Here is a 22,742-nt window from a genome sequence, read left to right on the forward strand (position 1 = left end):
ATTTCAAAGAAATTATGTGTTATTGTTTGAAGATTTAATCTTAATTTCCATTCTGTTATATGGATGTGTTGAATAATACTATATTGTTAATAATATGCATGTATGACGTACGTGAACATAAGTGGGTAGGTTGCCGAGCTGAAAATAAAGATAATTTATAAAAATTGAAGCGCAAATACGAGTGCGTGAACCTTTGCAGATCGAGTTTCTCATTTCAATCGCTATTAAGACGAACTAGACAGACACTACCTAACGTTATACTGCGCGATTTCCTGTTTGGCTTTCGATAATCAATATTATTGATGGAAAAGGAAGAAATCATTATCGATGAAAAAGTGCGTTATTTAATTCTAGTGCTCAAGAATATTAACGGAATTCAAATTTTGTGAATTGGAGTGTTTAAACATTGTATATTATTGTTAAGTTGTTCAAAATAGACCTTTATAGTTCAGTTATTACAATTTTTGAGTTGAAACGCGTTTTCTTAATGTTTCGTTTAAAATTGTCCTACTTTTTGTCTCAGTTATAAAAAACAATGTAAACAATAGAATATACGACCAAGGTTGACATACATGTATACTGAAAGACATACATGTATACTGAAAAAGCAGGTTTGTATGAGTAATTATTAGTTCTGTCATAAAGCGTCACAAACGCAAAATGTATTTTTTTCTTTATTATTTATAATAACTCGCGGATTGATTATATCAGCTGAAATACGTATGGTGCGATAGACAAGGGGTGAAAGCGGTAACCTTTTGATCCTGACGACTGGGATTCGAAAATAAAATCATCCGTAAAACTAAATTTAGATTCACATCGTACAAAATGCATGATATACATGCTGGCGAATTCGACTTTATAGACATTTTCGATTTCAGAATTAAATATATGGCTTTTAATGGCAGTATTGCATTCTTATTATATACAAGTTTGTGGTCCTTTATTTAATGCACGTGACCAATAGCAAAAACAGTACGAAACAGCACAATACAAAACAACATACACATATCTCTTTTTCTGTGTACAGAAGGTTATAAAATTTATTGTATTATTTGAATATTTATTATACCATATCCATATCGTGTTAACTTACTTGTGCTGAAACAGACACATTTGTTCGGTCCATTTTTGGCAGCTGCATTAGTGCATATTGTATGATCTCCATTCAGCAAGATTAAGGAATGACTTTAAAGTGGTGTTTCGCAAACAATTGTATGGTGTGGTATTTTAATCCTATTGTATTGTTGAGGTACTGATAATTTATTTTGTATACATTTCATGAATACAGTGCGCATATTAGAATGTCACAAATATATTAACTCAGTGTAAGCAATGGCTACTTAGTTTAATCGTATGCTGACTTCGGTTACATTACTTGAAAGTTTATTTGGTACGCTTAATACATATGTTTATAAAAATGTGTTCTAGTATACATTTAAAGTTTCTCATTCCAAGTTTGAACAAACGTGTCGCTCTATCTTTGCATAAGGACTACTAAAAACATATTTTCTTTTCCACAATCTTGGAAAGCCAATGCTGCAAATGTATGTAAACAATATGATACCATATTATGTGAGCTTCGTGCTCGAGATCAGTGTTCAATAGAAAAATTTCATATTAAACTTCGATCAATTGCTTAGCTCGTTTTGTACAAAAGATTGATACTTAACGCCTTTATTAATGTCAAATGTGATACGTGGCGGGTGAGGGAACCCATGGGACTTGAAATGACTAGTTACATCGATTTTTTTTCTGTTGCTGTTCGTTGGTCTATTTTGGATTTAAAGAACAGGTAAACTGTACATTTACATATAAGTGAATAAATACTGTAAAACAAAAGCTATAAGGCGCATTACTGTTGTAATACTATGCGTATAAACACAAGTTTAGCAACTCAGGTACTATATTTATAAATCATATACATCATTCTGACGGAAATATATGTAAACGTATTTTAGTTATGCAATTGTTGTGTTAACTTTTTCACGAACATTTTGAACAATTTTAATAATTTGTGTACAGGTTCATTTGAATAAAACATCCACATGCATATACTGTAAATATCACATGACAAATGCAAACACACTTCGTATCCTGGTAAAATTAATTTAAGGTTAACACGTTGGGCAATTCAACCAATTTAATTCGGATGGTATAATCCACATCAGAATTATTATGACAGAAGGGAGGAAATAATATGTTAGGTAATAATGTAATGAATCTTCTAAACTCATTTTGTTACAGATAGATAGAAAGAAGAATGCTCGTAAAACATGTTTATACACGAAATCAAAATCGAAAGTAGAATTAAATAAACATATAATTTTGAAGCGCAATCACACGTTTAATGTAATAAAACAAACACATTCTTTAATTAACGCCTGTGCTTTGATAGTAAATCAGTAGATATTTCTTCGACAGAAAACATGGCAATCTTGGCTTTCAGATACATTAAAAACTTTATCTGACAACAGGCATAACCGTGCAGTCTTCCTTAACCACTTAACACCGACAACAGGCAAAACCGTGCACGCTTCCTTAACCACTTAACACTGACAACGAGCATAACCGTGCACGCTTCCTTAACCACTTAACACTGACAACAGGCATAACCGTGCACGCTTCCTTAACTACTTAACACTGACAACAGGCATAACCGTGCACGCTTCCTTAATCACTGAACACTGACAACAGGCATAATCGTGCACTCTTCCTTAACCACTTAACACTGACAACAGGCATAACCGTGAACGCTTCCTTAACCACTTAACACTGACAACAGGCATTACCGTGCACGCTTCCTTAACCACTTAACAATACAACTATTGACTATCAGTCCTTATTTTGTGCTTCGTCATTGACCTTCCGCGATGATCTAGTTTTCTGTTCAGGTTTTGTTACTTCACGAAATAATTGCATTATTAGACGTTTGAGTTCTGAGCATATGATCTCCAATTTCGTTTCGCGTATATAAGACTTGTTTATATGAATCGTGGAAACAGTTGTTAAATAATTGTGATATATCAGTTATAATAGAACAGTTCCATAAATTTTATTCCGATTTAACAACCAGAAACTTGGAAATATTTTGTTTATTTTGACATGGAAATCGATCTTTTTATTCTCTGATCTCAATTTGTTTTCTTGCCAAGCTTTTTAAAACATCGATAACGACAAAATGGAAAACATTATTTAATTTACAAGCACTTATTTTTGTAAATGTATCACCCAGTACCAATTCAAATATAGTCATTTAAGGTCGAATTCATGACAACCTCGGTTTCAGACACATACAAAAACAGAGTTTAAAGTACATAAACATTATATCTGTGTAATTACTATCCGTTGTTCATTTTTAAATTGACATTCATGCGTTACCTAGTCTCTGTTTAAGTTTCGTCTCTTTACGGAAAGCCCCAATCCATAACTGGAATGTTTTCTTTAAAGCTGATATCGGTTTTGCAAAACAGACATGAGGTGCTGGTTCTGTTACCATTTACTCTCTTGTTGATCTCAATATGTGTACTGAAGAACAGTTTGCTAAAATGGTGCTGACTTACAACTAACGTAGAGCAAAAATATTAAATAGAAATGTACTCGCACATACCTTTGTGTATCATCACGCATAACGGTAACACTCGTTAATTTCGAAGACGATTATATTAAGATACACCTGCGATACTAAATTTAAAATGAAGGTACGCTATGTTATTAACATCCTTCGGTTATGTAAAGTTTTGAATAATTGATACAATATTATTACGTTGAGTCTCAGGGCATGGTTAATAATTTGGTTTTACCTGATATTGGAATGTCGTGAATTGTGTTTTCCATTTAGATAAACATAGTTTGGACATCGAGTTTTGATACTTAGAGGTAACAATTTGAAAATGAATATCGTATTCAAAAGTGATTTTGATTGTATGAAATTGATAAACAATGAAATATTTACAATATAATATTGGTTGTATTATATTGTTTCAACGATTAAACATCATTTATTATGAATGACCGGTTTATACATGTTTTTCTTTATTTACAATTGTTTTCGAACGCGTGCATACACATGCTGATGTTAGATACAAACCGTTTTATTTTTATCCTGTTCTCAATGTATACGTATAATTGTGTTAATAACACCTTGATTCTGTTTTTGATTGCAACGACTGCCTATCATTTTGTGGTTTAAGTGTTTTTATGTTTAATGTTTATGAGCATGCACATTTAACATCTTTTACTAAAGCACCAAATACACTAAGTTTTGTAAAATACCACGATACAATTATAACAGAGTTATAAATAAAATACATTGAATTTGTGCTTTCGAGATTTTGAATTTCCTTATATCTAGCCTTGCAGCTGTTTGTATAATATATATTAACAGTACTAGAACCAGACAGCATCTATATTAGTCGAGTATCAAATAATGTCAAGAGTTGTCACCGACTCTCACAGTATCAAAGGTATATAAAAGTTGCACTTAAATTTATGTGTATATAATAACATAGCAAGAGGAAACGAGTGAAAAAAAAAGTTATTTACAGTTGATTTCGTTTTGAACTATGACTTTGACATGACTTGTACAACTCTAACGTAGTATTAACCTATCTAGTAAAAGACTTGAAGATGTCAATTTACATTAAGAGAACATAAAACCTATTTAAAGATGTAATCTTACGCTTAAGAACAATGTTATTTTGTATTTTGATAATCAAGAATAACAAAAGTCATGTGTGCCAGGTTTATGTATATCTATTTAAAAAGGTTACGTATCATATTACTACGAACGTAATTGTATTCAAAATTACTTTTAACTCGTGAAAAAGCCTACATCTGATGTCGTACAAAAACGTGTATGTAATGCTAAAGATAAAACTATACACGTTTGCCTGCGGTCCGCTACTACGTTATTATAAGTCATTCCGATGTGTGTATGGGAGTCGAAATGCATTACAAACACTTTAAACTCCAAAGGTATGTCTTTAAAAAGGTCGTGTTCATCGTTTTCATAATGAATTTCTATTGCGTACACTACAATGAAAACCAGTCTACATGACAAACGAGATTTATACATTTCATATTCTCAGATGGTAATATCCCTTAACAATGTGATCGATACGCTCGGGTACGTTCCTGAGTTTAGGCTTTCAATTAACGTAATCTTACAAGGACGGCACACTTGTTAAAGTAATATAGCTTTCTTACCATGATAATGATAATAAATAATAATAATGATAATAGTAATACATTTGCAAAGTTCTATACTAACTATGGCAGTTTTGTTTCCTAATTCAATGTATCCTTAAAATGGGGATTAAATGGTTGAATATCAAACACACACTGTTCCAGTGATATAATTGAGCTTGTCCACAAATATAACTATGTAAGAATAAATATAAAACTAATACCTATTAATTTGTTACAATATTTGATATCTAAAGTGTAAAGTGCGCCAATATTGAGGTATATATGCTAATAAGTATGTGAGGGCGAATATGTTTACTAGTGTACGTTTGGAATTAAAATACTAAACACAAACATTCAAGTTACTGAAGTTTTTAAAAGAATAATTTAAACTTTGATATTGTTCATTTCATATTCTCAGATGGTAATATCCCTTAACAATGTGATCGATACGCTCGGGTACGTTCCTGAGTTAAGGCTTTCAATTAACGTAATCTTACAAGGACGGCACACTTGTTAAAGTAATATATCTGTCTTAACATAATAATAATAATAAATAATACTAATGATAATATAAATTATTTTGTATAATTTGCAAAATTCTATTCCTAATATGGCCGTTTTGCTTCCTAATACAATGTGTCCTTAAAATGGCAATAAATTGGTTGAATATCCCACTCACACTATTTAATAAACATATTTTATTTCCAAAATAATCTCAAAACTACAAAATATACTTAGGAATAAAACTATTTAAAAAAAAAAGGGTAGGACCTAAAGTTCTAACAACATTATAATTGGTCTTTCCCTGTAACTCACACTGGTACAATGATATAATTCCACAAATATAACTATGTTAGAGTCAAAATAATAAATACTTATTTATTTGTTACAATATTTGATATCTAAAGGATGATGTGCGCCAATATAGAGATATATATGCTGAATTTATATGTGAGGGCGAATAGTTTTTACTAGTATACGTTTGGAATTAAAATACTTAACACAAACATTCAAGTTATTGTAGTTTCACAAGAACATTACGTCATATGTTGCACAGATTTGAACTCGATTAGGTCATAATCATATAGTATTTGCTGAGTCAAAGTGTCGCAGTAGGTAGATCATGTTTCGTGTGTGTGTGTTTGAACGCTTCATCAGCACGTTCAAAACAATAAAGTGTGTTATGTAAGCTTTAAGTTAAAGCATTCACGTCTCTGAAAGTTGCTTACTGAAGGATTTTAATGAAGAAAGTTTTAAGAATAATTAACAGATTAAAGGACCTGCATTTTATTTTTACCATGCTTTTGCTAGCAGAAGTTTATATGCGTTCAAAAGGGCAATATTCTCATAGTATTGAAAGACCTTTTTTTCATAAATACTAAGAAGTGTTTTGTAAAAATAGTATATTCGTTTATAAACATGTTTGTTTAACTTTATAGACAATGCTGACGGGGGTGCTGACTGTACTACCAACACAGGTAAAATGAGTTTATATCAACATAAATCTTATATCATGTGAATTTATGTTTGGTAATTTAAGGTATTTAAGATCACACTGTAGATGGGCCAATCAAAAGTGAGCTCACATTGACATCGGGTTATTCAATCGCATATGCTGTATACTTTGATTACACAGGTAATAGTGTGAAATTAAGAAATGTGATATGTTCTAATGATGCGAAACCCATAAACGCATATACACCTTCAATCTTTAATATTCTGCACATAAATACGGTCATAATGTGAAGGATGCAATTTTATTCGTGGTTTCATACAATTGTAATGAAGTACTTGTGCATATAATACATTTTTCAATCGGCAGGAAATGTACCAAAAGGTTAAAATTGAAACATTAACAGTTTTGAAACGATTTGGAACCAGGGATAATAAAATGAAAGTTATTAAATGATTGAACTATATTTACAATACAATTAATATTTGTAATGCAAGTATTCATTTTTTATAGCAGGATTTGTTTTACAAGTTATGTGGTGAATTAAATGTGCGCATATTTTACATGCAATTGGTATATGTCATTAAACATGTTAGCCTTTAGTGATATCTACTTTATCTATGAAAATTATGCTTCCATAAATTTATTATAAAAAAGTGTTTCAGTTTGATAAGTACCATTGCCAAGATTGACTATATTAAAAAATGTATGTTATATTATGGTATGTAATATGTGCTTGTTGTCAGTCAATGAAATAAATATATAAAAATATAAATCGTTAATAAAAGTATTATGTCAGTTTAAGTTTTTGCACATAAACAAACGAAAACTGGTTGGCTCAAAGAAATATTGGGCAAGGGCGAGCTCGTTTGTTGTATTAACAACAAGTTCGTTATGTGAGAAAAATGGCTTAAGTCTTGTATGTTTTGTTCATATCCTCCTCCTCCTCCTCCACCTCCTCCTCCTCCTCTTCCTCCTCCACATCCTCCTCCTCCTCCTCTTTCAAAAACGCATTACTCAGACTCAGAAACTTCATATTAAGATCTTTGAGAGCGCCCGATAGTTCAGGAAAGAGACTGTTTGGATGAGCTTTAATGCTAAGCGATTCTAAATGTGTGAGTGATAATAGTGACTGGGATAACGACGCTATTTCATTCAATTGCATCTTAAACGTCTTTAAACTAACATTCTTTATATTCAGACCACGGATTGCCTCTTAAAGACCGACGAGTACAATTCCATATTAAGCGTTTCTAGCTGTGTGAGTGATGATAGTGCCCAAGATAACGACGAAATATTTTTCAATTGCAAATGTTTATTCACATCACTCAGACTCACCCACAGACTCAGACATTTGACTGTCAGACCATGTAGAGCCTCCCACAGAGCGCCACTGTAAAATACTTCCATACAAAGTATGGACACAGCAATTGTCATAAGTAACAATTTTTGTAATTAATATAGGGATAATACACGTTTTCGAGGGCAGGATCATCTGCGGGCGCTCGAAAAATCCGTTCCTGCCCGAGTGCCCGATTATTGCATAAACAAATCACACATACCAAAATAAATTAAAATAATATTGAAAACAATGTTTTGTTTATTCGATATCGACAAAAGAATTCGATTATTTCAAGACAGTTCAAGGTTGTGTTTTACATATGCCTCACTCGGTCATCATCCAAAATGACGAGGCTTTACCTTCGAATAGGCAGTTTACGATTTAAAATGTGTTTAAACAGTGGATTAATGCAAAGTTGAAATGCAGCCGCGCAAATTAAGAAATGGGGAATTATTTTGGAATTTACAGCAGGGTCGTTAAAAGTACATAATCACTTAAATTTACAGCATAGTCTTTTGAAAGTGTTGAGTAAATAACCTTAACTTCATTGACGTTGCCAATACAATAAAGCTGTTGTCAAGAGACTGTTGATGGTATAAGTTGAAAAGAGAATTGAAATAGGCATTGTCATTATCCCTGCATGCATAAGGAAACTGGTGCTTATTTAGTTACCCATTTATGCTTGGAAAGTCGTCGAAGGCTGGAGAAGGGAAGTTACTGCGTGTGGACCAGATTATGGATATGAAAAACACATAACAGGGCTTGAACGGTATGTGAAACGCCTGGTTAATGCATGATTTCTTCCGTTCAAACCCTCATTTTTCCAAGTTTCTGCACCCCACCAGAGGGCATTATAGATAGAGTTTATGCAATAATATCAGATCTTATCATAACTTTAAGTCAAATATGGCAAATGAGTGCTGTTTGAAATATTAAAAATGCACGTTCGTTGTAAATCACCTGAATTCTAATGCATTCGATCGACGTGGCATGTATTTTTCTTATATAGTAAAATATTGCAACTATCAGACTGCAAAATACTTGAATATATTAACAATATTACTTAAAATGATACCCTGCATGCATTTACCTTTGAACCCTATCCATTCTCCACTGAGCTCCAATGAATAAAGCTTGTGAGATGAAGATAGGTCATATTCGTAACGGGATGCAGGCATTCCAAACTGTTCACCAACAAATTCCTTCTTATCTATGTCTAGGGAAATGACGCTGGACTTATTGTTCCGTCGAAAACTTAGGCATCTAGCACTCGCCACGTAAGCGATTGTCACCGGGATCGAGCACCTGTCAGAGCAATCGCCGTTTACAAGAAGGGTCCCGGGTTCAAATCCAAAACACATTGACCACTCTCTTATGAATCGAGTGCTTTGGGACTCGAAACCGGGATCCGACGATTACGTTGCTAGCGCTCAGACCGGGGATGGAACCCTGAACCCAGTCGCTAACAAGGCAAGTGGTCAGACAGGGGATTAATACCGGGATCCATAGCTTACAAGGATAGTGCTCAAATCGGCGCTCGAACTCAAACACACAATAGTACGAGTATAAGGGGTATAACGGTGATAAAACGGTAAAGATGAAACGGCCTATCTGATTGGTTAAACTATGTTGTGGTCCAAACTTAGTAAGTTGTTCCCAAAACTTATTAATTTGTGGTCTCAACTTAGTTAATTGCGGCCAGATGTTATTAAGTTGAAGGAACAACTTACTATGTTGAGACCTCAACTAAATAAGTTGTAGGAACAAGCTATTAGTTGTGGCCACAAGTTACTTAGTTATGACCTCAACATGTTATATTATTTTGATCTCTTTTTGCGTTCATCAACGATATAAAATGTACATCATTTAATTATTATATAAGCAAAAGTTTACGTTTCGTCAATTTACCTTAAAAATAAATGGCTTTATTGATACTTTAATGTATTAATTAGCGCGCAAAATGCCGAAATTACCATTTTTTCAGCTTCGTCATTTTGACTTCAAGCAATTGCGGTTTGTTATTACATCACGTGACTGTATTGAGCTGTTGCGATTGGTTAACTATTTTGTTGTTATGGGGATATATGCGCATTGATTTCCCGCTTTGCACAGTATCAAAATCGCGAAATGCCAAAAATGTAGGTTCGTCATTTTAAATTGGGTCCATCGATATTTTAGGTGAAAACTCGAGAACCGGACACAAAGTCGGCAACGACTTAATTGTAAATTATGACATTGAACGCTGTTTAACAAACAACCATGTTATAACAAAAAATTGTAACCCTATGACTTAATGTCTCTGAGTACTTTGGCTCTTCAAACGGGATAAACAAATAAAAGAAGTCTTTCCATAAACTTGTATTGTTGTTATAAAATGTCTAATTGATCGTATAGTGTTTTCAATTCATAACAGTCATAATTCTAGTTTGATATATTTTATAAGATATGTTCTTCTATGTCTTTCACGAGTCCAATTTAATATATATATATATATATATAGATATATATATATATATATATATATATAAATAAATATATATATATATATATATATATATATATATATATATATATATATATATATATATATATATATATATATATATATATATATATATATATATATATATATATTCCGTAATATATATTAATAAAAGAAAGAGACGTGTTACGAAAACCGAAACAGTATAATCCAAGTTTCCTCTGCACTCCCTTGACGCTAATTGGGAATTACTTGCAGTTTTCTCGAAAGAACGGCCCAGTGTAGGAAAAACGTCGAGCTTATATACCTACTAGTCACATTTTGCTTTAACGTGAGTTGTGCACATCTGGTTTTAGAATGTAAACAAAACTTTAAATCATCTTGTCTGATTTGTCTAAATTCGCCTCCCAACCCTGTTTTCAGGCAGTTAGGGAATAATTAATATCGCAATTAAAATGCTTTGACCGATGCTGTGACCAACAAATAACCCGTTGTTCGGTGACTTGAACTTTCATAAATGTGGCAGACGTTCAGTAGCTTAAAGCTATCTAGTAGCTATCTAGTTCACTGCGTGGACAAAAGTGTCACAAAATTAAGTAACTTTGGTTTATGCTTATGCATGTAATCGCCAAAGAAACATGCAACTATGGAAACTGATTAAAACATATTATGAGAGAATGTATTATGTAGATCCATATCAATTATGTTTCTGATTAAAACATATTATGAGAGAATGTATTATCTAGATCCATATCAATTATGTTTCCTAAAAAATAGGTTGACTGAAATGCCAGTATATTTAAATATATAGCTAACTTAAATAATACGATTTATTTCGATGATGTTTGATTGAGATATACTTACAATATGAATATAAAGTATTCATGATATATGATAGTGTACAAATATGAATGTTCTTTAGACACACGGGAGCAAGATTGGTTAAAGCCAAACCATGACCCGAACCACAATTTCATATTACATAGCTTCAACTGACGCTTGACAAAAGCTGTCAAATTCTGTGGAACGAATCCGATCGCAGTTATGTGACTTACAACCAACCAACAGGCGGTACAAGTAGCTAAAAGAATTCGAGCACGTCAATCCTGACGCAGTTTTTCGTCGAATCTTATTTGAACAGGTTGCTTGTGTATAGAAAAAAATATCGAAGAAGCCTATACAAACGAAATCGATATGTGATTATTTATGTATCGTTCACTTTTGAGATAGTGGGCTTGCAGTTGTTGAAGTTTATTAAATTCAAACGTTTTATTTTAAGATCTTTTTATTATTGAATTTGAATGCTGTCGTACGTTTTCTTCCAGACATTTTATTTAAATAACTAAGATATATGAAATGTTGTTTAACTATAATTGTAGAAAATATCTGGAAATCCACTAAAGGAGCTAAAGTGTTTTTTGAGGCTTTTGTCTCAAGTCCTCTTTATTCCGTGAAAGTGATGCTGCATTCGTGTTATTCATAACCGAGCCAAAACGGCAATGGTACAAGGTACTACCTGATTCAAACAGGTACGTGGGTATAAATACAAATATCTAAATCTCTAATCGACATTTGGTGAATCGTATTATTTCTTGCTTAACTATTGCACTGTTTAAAATTGTGTAAACGATTTTTTGTTGTGATATAGCTGTGTAGATATTCATTAACTCTATGCTTACTATTAATGAAGTTCGAGTAAACGCGATAAGTATATATAGTGCATTTTATGTTACAGAGTGTCCATTGTTTATATTCCCATGACACAGATCGAACATCAGCATTCATAAGATTCGTTTTGTAACCTTTTGTCCGAATGATGAACGTTATTAACCTATATTTGAACGTTTGCCCTTGTTCTGCGAATTACAGTATGTATGTGGACTCGAGCTTAATCTTTCAATACCTTAAGTAGTGTAACGTACGCCAACACACGCTTTCTGTCACTGAATGACCACGAGGCCAGGTTCGAGTTCCAAGCGTTCCCGAAGACAGGACCAGACGTCATCACACCGGTGTAACCAGAGGCCTATTGCGCGTAACAATTTTGTGCTTTCTTGAAGACAAACACACAATTCATTGTATGGCATTTTAAAATATAGTCATCCGTTAAAAGAATGATTTGTATATTTTGATGTTTTAGTTTTGTTGTTAAAATTTTTGTACGGATTGATGTTTCAAGTTGTAGAGCACGTAAGCATTCAAAGTTTGACAATAAACCAGCTTGTCACCCATCATTCAACTTCAAAATAACTAACCACAAATGAACTTTATAAAGATACTTCTTGTCGCGTATATACCTTTCTTCCATTAATAAAACTCAAGGTAACGTTTAGAGGTCACAAGTTAAACGTGACCCAAACACAATATCTGCGATTTGCAACTTCATCATTCATCGTGTAAAAATAAGTTCCATAAATTCCAATCAGAAGACAACGATGTGTCGCGTGTAATATCCATGAACCCACCTCAAATGTCAAGGTAAAACTAAACGGCTGAAGTTTAACTGTCACTATAAAACAGATTGTACAGACTCTTACCATGGACTATTGATAATAATGAGACCTTACAAAGCATTGACTATATTGACCTGTTGACAACATAAGGTAGATCACGAAATCTTTTGCGCGGGAATAGGAAAGAATGCATTGATTGTTAAACACTCACAGCATAACACGAAATAATATGCATGAAACAGAAATTCACATTAAATAAATAGGCATATTGTTTCTAATTTATATGAACATTTTTTTTAAAACAGCAATATAATAAAAACAAGATAACTTTAAGAAAAACATTTAAATTGAATACTAAGAAACAAACATACGTGAACATGATTGATATATATACATAGTAAAATATCCATTGAATTAAAAAGAGTATAATATTACGAAAAACATTGTCAATATAGATACATTTTCAGATCAGTAGCGAAATTGTGATATACGGAAAATTTTACAAGACAAGGAAATCGAATGTACTCTTTAAGATAACGGGTAATAATAAAGTATCCGTTAATTGCTTACATTGAAGTATTTGACACTAGTACGCCATTAAATTATATACACTAAGATATCATGCTTAAATTTTACCGTCTTACTGTCTACTGCAAGAATGAAAAATTGAAATCCATTTCGTTGGAATCCATAAAACATGTTTTTGTTAACCACAAGTCAATGAACGCATCCGAGTGTTTGCGATTAATGAAAGTCGGTTTCAGCGAGATCATAATGCATAAGGGCCCTTCTCTAAAGACAGTTGTAACATCTACTTTGTGGCCATCTTATCAGGAGTGTTGGAGGACGTGTAGTGCAGATCATCACATCAATATCACGGTTGTTTGTACACGTAGCAGTAGTGAAAGTGACCGTTATTTGCAGACGTTTGCTAATATTAAATAATAAAAGTGCATAGACCGTTTCAGTCAACCGCCTTTTGCATCATGTGTCAAATGTGTTCGTAGTTATTTCTGTTGTCAGATTATGCAAGTCCCAATTTTAAAAGGTACATTGTTTCGCATATGAGTAATCCCCAATTGAAAGTTTCCGTTCTTTTTTTTGTAATCAATACAATCATCCATATTATACCGTATCCAGCTTCATGAGTTAAAACTTATAAAAATATGTTATAAACACTTTTTTTAATTATTATTTCTAAAAAAAACAAGCTTTACCAATTTACTTTTAGTTTGAATCACGCACACGCAATTTTTCCGAATTCAAAAGCCCGTGCCCCATTCCGAAAATAGTAAAACAAATACTGGTTATTAACTAAGATGTTACTTTTTTTCTAGTGGTAATTAAATATCATTATTGATTAGGTCATTGACCAAGGGCCACACATCATACACATTTGAAAAATGTGTCTTTTATTATATAAACATTCATGTTTATCTTTGTGTTTTATAAGCAATAAGTAAAGGTTCAATGAACCAGCATTGGTGAAACTTTGTATATAGTAAGCCTGGATGATACTATACTATTGGGACCAGTTGGATCATGGTCACTGTTTCTAAATATTGATACTAATTGTCTGCACGTCTGTAATTATGGAGATATTTTTATGGAATGTTATGTATAGGAAGCTTGCATGAATATCTAACGTGGATTATATTTGAGGCACGTCGTGTCAAGCTGACAGTTACTAAAACGCGCACCAATGGGTTTCATTTTGTTTAAGTGTGTAAACTGCATCATCATATCAATTGTAATTACAAGATCCAATGAACAGGCCCCTGCTTGTAATGTTCCACTCTTAAATTAATGTTTACACACATTGTATTGGGAAATATAAATATTAACTCGAAGAAGAATGCTGTAGCTGCTTCATTTACACTGAACCATATATGACTAACCAGTGCATTAATCACTACGTATTTCATGGTTCACCACGAAACTGAATGTGTTTTCTGATAGCAAAGAACATTATTAAAATTGTTAAGCTACCACTTAAGAAATGCAGGCCCGTTACACTAAAATTAAGCCCCACATCTAATTCAGAAAGTTATTAGCTCATGCTTTCATTGAAATTATGTTCGCAATATGTTTATTTGCTTATTGAACGTCTTTCTGTTACGATAAATAAAGACATTACGTTCATATGGTTATCTCGCTACTCCCAAACATGCTTTAAACATCGATGAATAACTCATTTTTTCGGGCATATTAGAACAAATAAAATATCATGCACACATGTTTCTTTAATCAATCCTTACTGTTTTTTATACAGCACATGCTGAACTTTGGTTTAATATTTATATATGCAACTTGCGTAGTGAAAATAACAGAATATTTAACTTAACTCTTATATGAAAGAAGGTATCCGAATATAAACAAGCATGCGTCGTCAATTTAAAGCGTATTAACCGTCTAGAGACCACATTTATAGTCTCATCTTCATGAAACGTAGTCTGAACATTTATCCCAATGATATCTTGAACGAGTTAACACATGGTCTGACCATATTTCATGAAGAGTGGATTATAAATGTGGATTCTAGAATGTTAAATTATAAATATGTTTGAACTATAGCCATATAAGGAAAACTGCCCCTACCCCGCCCTGGTGGTCATGGTTTTCAATTCGCCGGGCAGTTTTGAACAGGGCTCGACTAATATAAGAACACATGTTCTAACCAAGTTTCATTTCCCCGACCTTTGCCGGACATGATTTAAACATGCCTGAACTATTTGCGAACAAAGCTGAGATATCATTAATATATATTCTGACAACGTGTAATGAAGATTTGATCATTACTGTGACTTATAGAGTATTAACAAGCTTTTTCTTTAATTTGACATAGTGGACTGGCTATTGTCACGTCATTTTAAAATCAAATCAAGTATGTTAAAATTATTAGGCAAACAAGCCGTATTTGTGAATACAACAACTGCTGTATTTGGAATTTAGCCTCTACGTTTGACCTTGACGTTGATGGTATGAACACGATTCGCTCACGCGATACCACGTTTGATGTAGGTGGAAATAAGTGCCAAGTTAAATAAACATCATTGAATGCATGGTCAAGTTACAGAGCAGGGAAACCCTATTTTTTACAATTATTTTAATTGTAACCATTGGTCGCAAAGTTTAACCTTGATCTGCATGTAGCAATTCTGCTCTTGCGCATGGCATATCGTCAGAAGGTGAACATATGTGTCAAGTCATTTAAAATCTGTCAATGAAGATTACGTTATAGAGCGCGTAAAAACCCTTTTTTTTAATTTGTCTTTAAATGTTTAAGTTCACCTTTCATGTAGCTGCCTTCGACACAACATTGGATAAATGTGAACTTGTGGAGAGTTATTTCACTATCCTTAATTTGATTCGGAAGTTAATCTCTGTACAAATCTCGTACAGACGGCCTGGCGGAGAAACGTGCGGGACAGATACATACGGAATATTACGCTAGTCAATTGTTCCAAGAGTTTGTATCACTCGAGTGGCTTGTGTGATGACGTATCACACGAGAGGCGGAGCCTCGAGTGTGATGCGAAATAGCGCAAGCCACGAGAGTGATACAAATACTTGGAACAATTGACTAGCGTAATATTCTTTTTATTATATACAACAACTAACGAAAACAGTTAACACATGTATTTTATACTTTAATAAAACTGACAAAACAATGACTAAAACGGTACGCCATAGTTTATTTAAGACGCGTATGAATACAGTTTATATAAATTAACGTGTAAACATTCGAACCGGGAAAACACAGGTTTCCGACACGCTTACCTTAATGCCATCGTTAATCCAATTCTTATAACATATTAAGTTGACAACTTTAATCCGATGTTTATGACAAAAACGTTTAAACGATATGCACTTCCACTTCTATCTTCCTTGTCTTTATCGAAACTTAGTTTAAACCACACTAGTGTATTGTATTCCTATCGAAATATACATTTATGCATGATAAACACACACTACAAAATACGTTTTAACACATAGTTTACTGTTAAAAAACACAACGTCCGACATGTTCTTACAGAGTTTAGATAAAACTATTGTGTTTTGTCACAGAAATGACGTCAAACGATGTACTACGTAATATATTTCGTAAAATAAAATATTTCTATTTTCGGTGCGTGTAATGTGACGTCATTAAATGGGTCGAAGTAGTCTGGCTAGTATGGTAATACGGAATTGGAAACAGCGAGTAGCGTAATACGGGATTTTTATTTCAACGATTGATACAACCTGTATTTTTTTAAAGCATTAAACAGGTATATAATAAATTCCAAAATACATCATGTCTACTGGAACTTGTTTGTTACTATACGTACATTTGCAAAACCACTGATATACTCAGAAGTAGGGTTATGTCAATACTTAAGCATCAATCGAATGACAATATATGATATTTTTATTGACTTTCGCAGGGAAGGTGTTAGTTCACGTTTTACTTGATCTCAGATGTTAAATGTAAATTAAAGTTTAATTTGAATTATGCTATTTAAAATAATGCACAATTATGTACTTTCAGCAATAAGAAAAATAAATGTCAGTGTTAAAACAGCATCACAATCGGGTGATCTCGTCAGTCAAAGCTAACAATGAAGCAGGTGTTTCACAGTGTCAGTTACGTCAGTAACGTCAACACAGCTTGGCCTTTTTTCCCACTAACATGCCTGGCCGTTATTTGTGGTGCCTTAGTTTTTTTTGTGTATATTTTAGGCTGAGATTTCAGTCATTCTTTTGCACATTTCGATTATTTTAGTTTAAGTTAACTTTTCAATAAAAACGACATATAAGCTCGCCCCATATCGCATTCGCATTGGGTCCGTTTGAAATGATTTTATTCTCACATTTTAAAAAAGGAAAATGCACTGGTTATGAATCGTCGAAATAAAGAAATCAGCTGTCTAAACTCCATCTGACATGTTCGGATATGTTACAGTTCAAGTACATGACGAAATATCAAATTTGTCGTGCTATCGAAAAATAAACCATTGCGCATTTTGACATGTAAGCGTGCACGTAATGAAAGGACAGTAATCACTCATAATTTCCCTTAATAGAAATATTGTAGTCTGTAAACGTTTGACAACAATAAGCATAAACCTAACAGACTAAAAGAGTGTATAACAAAACACGCTATTCGCATTGTCTGTTAGTAGGCGAACATGTACGCACACGAACCCGATAATATTTAACATCTTAGTGAAGTTAGAAATTACTAAGTTTAGCAAAACAATGACGGGAAAAAAATGCTTTGTCGACCTACATTGGTATCTTAATAATTCTTGACGTTTAGTGGTATTGAATATGTTTTCCCCTAAAGAAGAGTTTATTTAAATACTGAAAAAAACTGCATGTTCGTGTACAAAAAAGGAAACAATATCAAAACGTTCGTATTAACCTTCATCTATAAAATATGGAAAGAAAAATCCAGTGTAAATGATAATGAACAGCATGCACACTCCGTACAGAAATGTTTAACACATGTCAGTGTATCTCACTTTAGTAAAATAAAAGTTATTTTATCATTGCATCGTACCGTTCATTATTTCGAGTTGATACACAATTGTTTAGCTACTCACAAAACGTTTTAGCCATTTCAATTGAAACGTGGTTTTCTCCGCTTGTTCAGCTGTCAAATCCAAAAGAGCATCGCATAATATAGACCATTCAGGCTCAATATGGCCGCCATCGAAATCTGCTATCCACGACGCATGCGCGTACCTGCCAGACAACTTTTGGAGAACTTTGCCCATCTCGGCATGCTCAACTCTTTCCAAAAACAGCAGTACTATTGGTTTATTTCGATCGTAAGTTTCGTGCACTTCTTTCCTGTACCATTCCTTTTGGCAGTAGTGTTTAGACACTGCTAGAATGATGACTGCCGAGTCTTCAATACAACGTATTATCTCCTCACCAAGCGCAAATCCGGGCCTAAAATGGCGATCCCCAGAGCACACCAAAACCCGGCTAGTTCCCGTCTTCATCTGTAGCTCTGAATTAAGTCTCGGTAAGATTTTGTTCACGATCAACTCGGCATCATCAGCGCTAAATGATAAGAAAGCTACAAACTTCTTTGGAAATTCTCCCACTTCAATTTGATGCCTAATATTCTTTTTCTTCCGTTGCCTTCGCCTAAAACTTTGGATCTTGAAGAATATAACGAGGCAAATTAGCAGAACAAAACACACTATCGGAAGAGAAATTGCGAGTTTGCTCTTTATGTTTTGAACTCGACAGTATGACTTGGTATTTTTCAAAGCATTTTGGAAAATGTTCAACCGTTCACCTTGCATTGTACACATATAGCCTTCACGGGGACTCGAAATAAATGTGTCGAGATTTGTGTAAATCCATTCGATCGTTTCCATGTGGTCATCATCACACGAGCAGATGTTTGTACATCTATGGAATGTACCGCATTGTAGGATAAATTCAACATTTTAAGATTTGTCAAGTGGTCGATTTTGAAGTCTAGCGAAGAAAGGTTATTGTGAGAAAGATCCAGCACTTCTAATTCTGAATTAGTCAAAAACATGTTATAGGGAATGCGAATAATACCATTTGTGTTTAATTTCAAAACTTTCATCTTTGTATTGTTCTTAATAAGTAGCTCAAACGTATTTTCGTAATACACTTGCATCTTGTGAAGCTGGTTACCATATACATCTAAATATTGGAGATTCGTAGATGGCGATAGAAACTGAGGGGATGGGAATTCGATCATGTTTCCAGATAGACTTATCCATTCCACCGTTTTCTGTGTGTCATTATGAAGTTTAACTGTAAAGTTCAACCGTTTGATCAAATTATTTTCTAGGCTGAATTTCTTGATTTTGCACGGACATGACGTTTAATCAAAATCAACTTCATATAATGGTGGAGTAACCATGTACTTGCCTAAGCCGTTGAAATACATCTCCTCAACGTTGAAGTTAAACTTTGCAAAAAGGCATTGAACTCTCTTTTTAGCACCAAATAGCCTTTTGAGAAACGTTTGCGAAAAATGTGAATCACTTATGTCGATTACTTTTAAACTGGAACAAGGCTCTTCAGGAAGATGTATGATTTTGAATGAAGCATGCCTCAAATAAACTTAACTGACGGAATTACAGAGTCCGCTCGTAATGAAAGCTTTTAAATCCAAAATTCTGAAGCTGATGTTAGACATGTCCAGGTATGTAATATTCCTCCGTATGTCGCGACCAGCGATGCCTTGAAAGAATCTTTCCCCCGCCTTGATATGATCCCGTGAACCCATGCCTGTCAGTGTAAGTTTATTCACTTGCGGCAGGCTAGCTGAATACATGCTGTTCGAGAAGTTGCTTCCCCAAATATAAATGTTCCCGGAAAAGTCAAATTCTTTAAGTTTGTGCAAACTATATAATGTATCATTTTTTGTAGAGTACATGTTCTCATTGTGATAGCCAAGGTAGGTAAGATTGGAAAGTCCTTTGAAAACACGACTGCCAAGAGATGCGCCGCAAGCCCATATTTCCAGTGTTTGTACCTTTGCCCATTGGCGTTTATCCGAAAATGTCTTATTAGTTAGAAACGACGCATTGACGCCGTGCAAAACCACTTCCCGAATAGTGTCACTTAGAACTATTCTACTTGGGTTTGGTGTTCTACAGGTCGCCTTATCTTCGATACATACACACGATTTCGAGCACGCGGGTGAGCATACAGTAAACAAGCAAACAATAACTGACAATGCCACTGTTTGATACATAATTACTTAAGACTTTTTTCAAACACTTAATACAACATACTCCCTGTATACTTAGTATGATCGTTTGCTGATGCAGATTTGTGATATTTAAGCCGGTAAAGATCCAATACGCAGAAATGGTGCGGTTATCCAAAACAAAACTGGTATTCCCCTATTTGGTTCTTTCACAAGATAACGGCATATACAATAGCCGGAAGTTATGAAGGAAAGGCGGTTCCACACTTAAAACGGACATATAAATTTTTATGTTTCACTTCGAACAGACGTTATCTTACTGTACAAGGATCTATCACTTTGCTAGAAAGAATGTACTTCCTAATTTGAGGGTTAAAACCGACATAACACTCGAGTTACACATTTTTATAAGTACAGCAACAGCCTTCGTGTTCGTTGGTTTCCTATGACATCCTGAAAGGGGCCTTTTCACAGATTTTGTTATATTTTGAAGTTTGTCATTAAATGCTTTATATTGATAAATGTAAACATTGGATCTTAAAAGCTCCAGTAAAAAATCAAGAATACAATTTAAAAAGGAAAAAAAGTATCCGGTACCAGGGCTCGAACCAGTGACCCCGGAGTCCTGGAGTTAGTCTGAAGTAAAAACGCATTAGCCCTCTCGGCTATTCCGCCGGGTGTACGCAGTTGACGTATTTTATACCTTATAAAAGCAATCTTCGTAGTTTCGTTAATTTAAACGACAACAGAACTCTCCAAATTATTCAATCGTTTCTCGTTGCAACGCTTTATAATTTTTTTGTTTTCAATCGTCGAAAGAAACATATAATGGCTATATTGGACTATGGTAAATGTTCAGTAATACTGTTTCCTCACAAGATCATAACTAAAACGAAAATTTGCGAATCTGAAATAACTTTTTTCAATTTTGTCAATTTACCAAACCGTGAAAAGATCCCTTATCAGTAGTGGCTGATGAGCTCACATTGCAAGCACACAAAATAGTATAAGTAACATGCTCGCAAACACTGTGAGAAGAAGAAGTTTCAAATAATTGTGATCTATTTAACTTGAACATGATTTTTGCCAATCTGCGCTGCAAGTTTAAACGTCACCGCATAATTAGCGTTAATAGCCTGTCGTGTGATTTGATTAAATGTAACTAAATAATAAACCAAAAACATGTGCTCAGCTTGTTGTTTTAAACAGAGCATCGTATGAATTGCCTTTGCTTTTCTGATTTTACATTAAATTGGAATACAATATGTTCATGTGCGCTGCATTTTTTAACTTTATTAAACCGAAAACTACGATTCTGTTCTGAATTATATTTTATGTCACTACCGCACCTTAGTTAACGAGTAGTTAAGTCGTTGGATCTACTAAGTAGCTCGCGGGATCTACAGATCGAAGTAGCTGGACTACCTTTCAAACGTTTTAACAAACACAATTGGACTACACAATCTTCTGTATTTTCTTACAAACATGCATCACATGTTGATGAAGCCGTACGCGTAATATTGTCAGCTATTATTTGAAATTCATATTTTGTCTATAAAGCAAGAAGATCATATAAGCCTTTTTGCACATATACTGATAAAATCATCTTGATTCCAAGAGATTATTCTTCAGACAAACTGCATGTTGTCCACACTGACAGCTTGACATCGTTTCTATGAACTAAAAAATTCAGATTTTAGAAGACCTGATCTGTTCTAGCATCACTGAAAGGAGATGTACCTGAAACAAAATCTTGTTCAGAACATACGATTTGTTTGCTACATGAAGCAACTGGCGGAGACATTACAGTTCATAATATTAAACATGTTACACAAAGTCGTGCTTTAGAACTAACAACCTTACGAGTATATCAAAGAAACAGTCTCTAAAATGTTTAAGAGAAGCCCGCTAACACGTCGTTGTAGTTATACACGCGATCGGTTCAATATATCGATGTTCACTGACAAAGTACAGTATGCAGGATCACGTGACTTCGAGTGGTTCATAGTTAAACGTTAATGGATGTATACACACCGGTAAGTTGTGTTTTAAATATCTGTAGCAAAAAAATAAGAATAGTTACTAGTGCATAAAGCACAGTATTTTATTTTGCTTATTGCAAATTGAAA

General features: G+C 33.7%; 1 protein-coding gene across 5 annotated transcripts in view; it reads left to right on the forward strand.

The window, feature by feature from the left end:
* LOC127841945 (uncharacterized) overlaps positions 1-22,742 on the forward strand; it is a 472,965-nt gene that overhangs the window by 347,675 nt on the left and 102,548 nt on the right. The gene's annotated exons all lie outside the window — the stretch shown is intronic.

Source organism: Dreissena polymorpha, chromosome 8 (genome assembly GCF_020536995.1).
Source record: "Dreissena polymorpha isolate Duluth1 chromosome 8, UMN_Dpol_1.0, whole genome shotgun sequence".
NCBI classification, from domain to species: Eukaryota; Metazoa; Mollusca; class Bivalvia; order Myida; family Dreissenidae; genus Dreissena; species Dreissena polymorpha.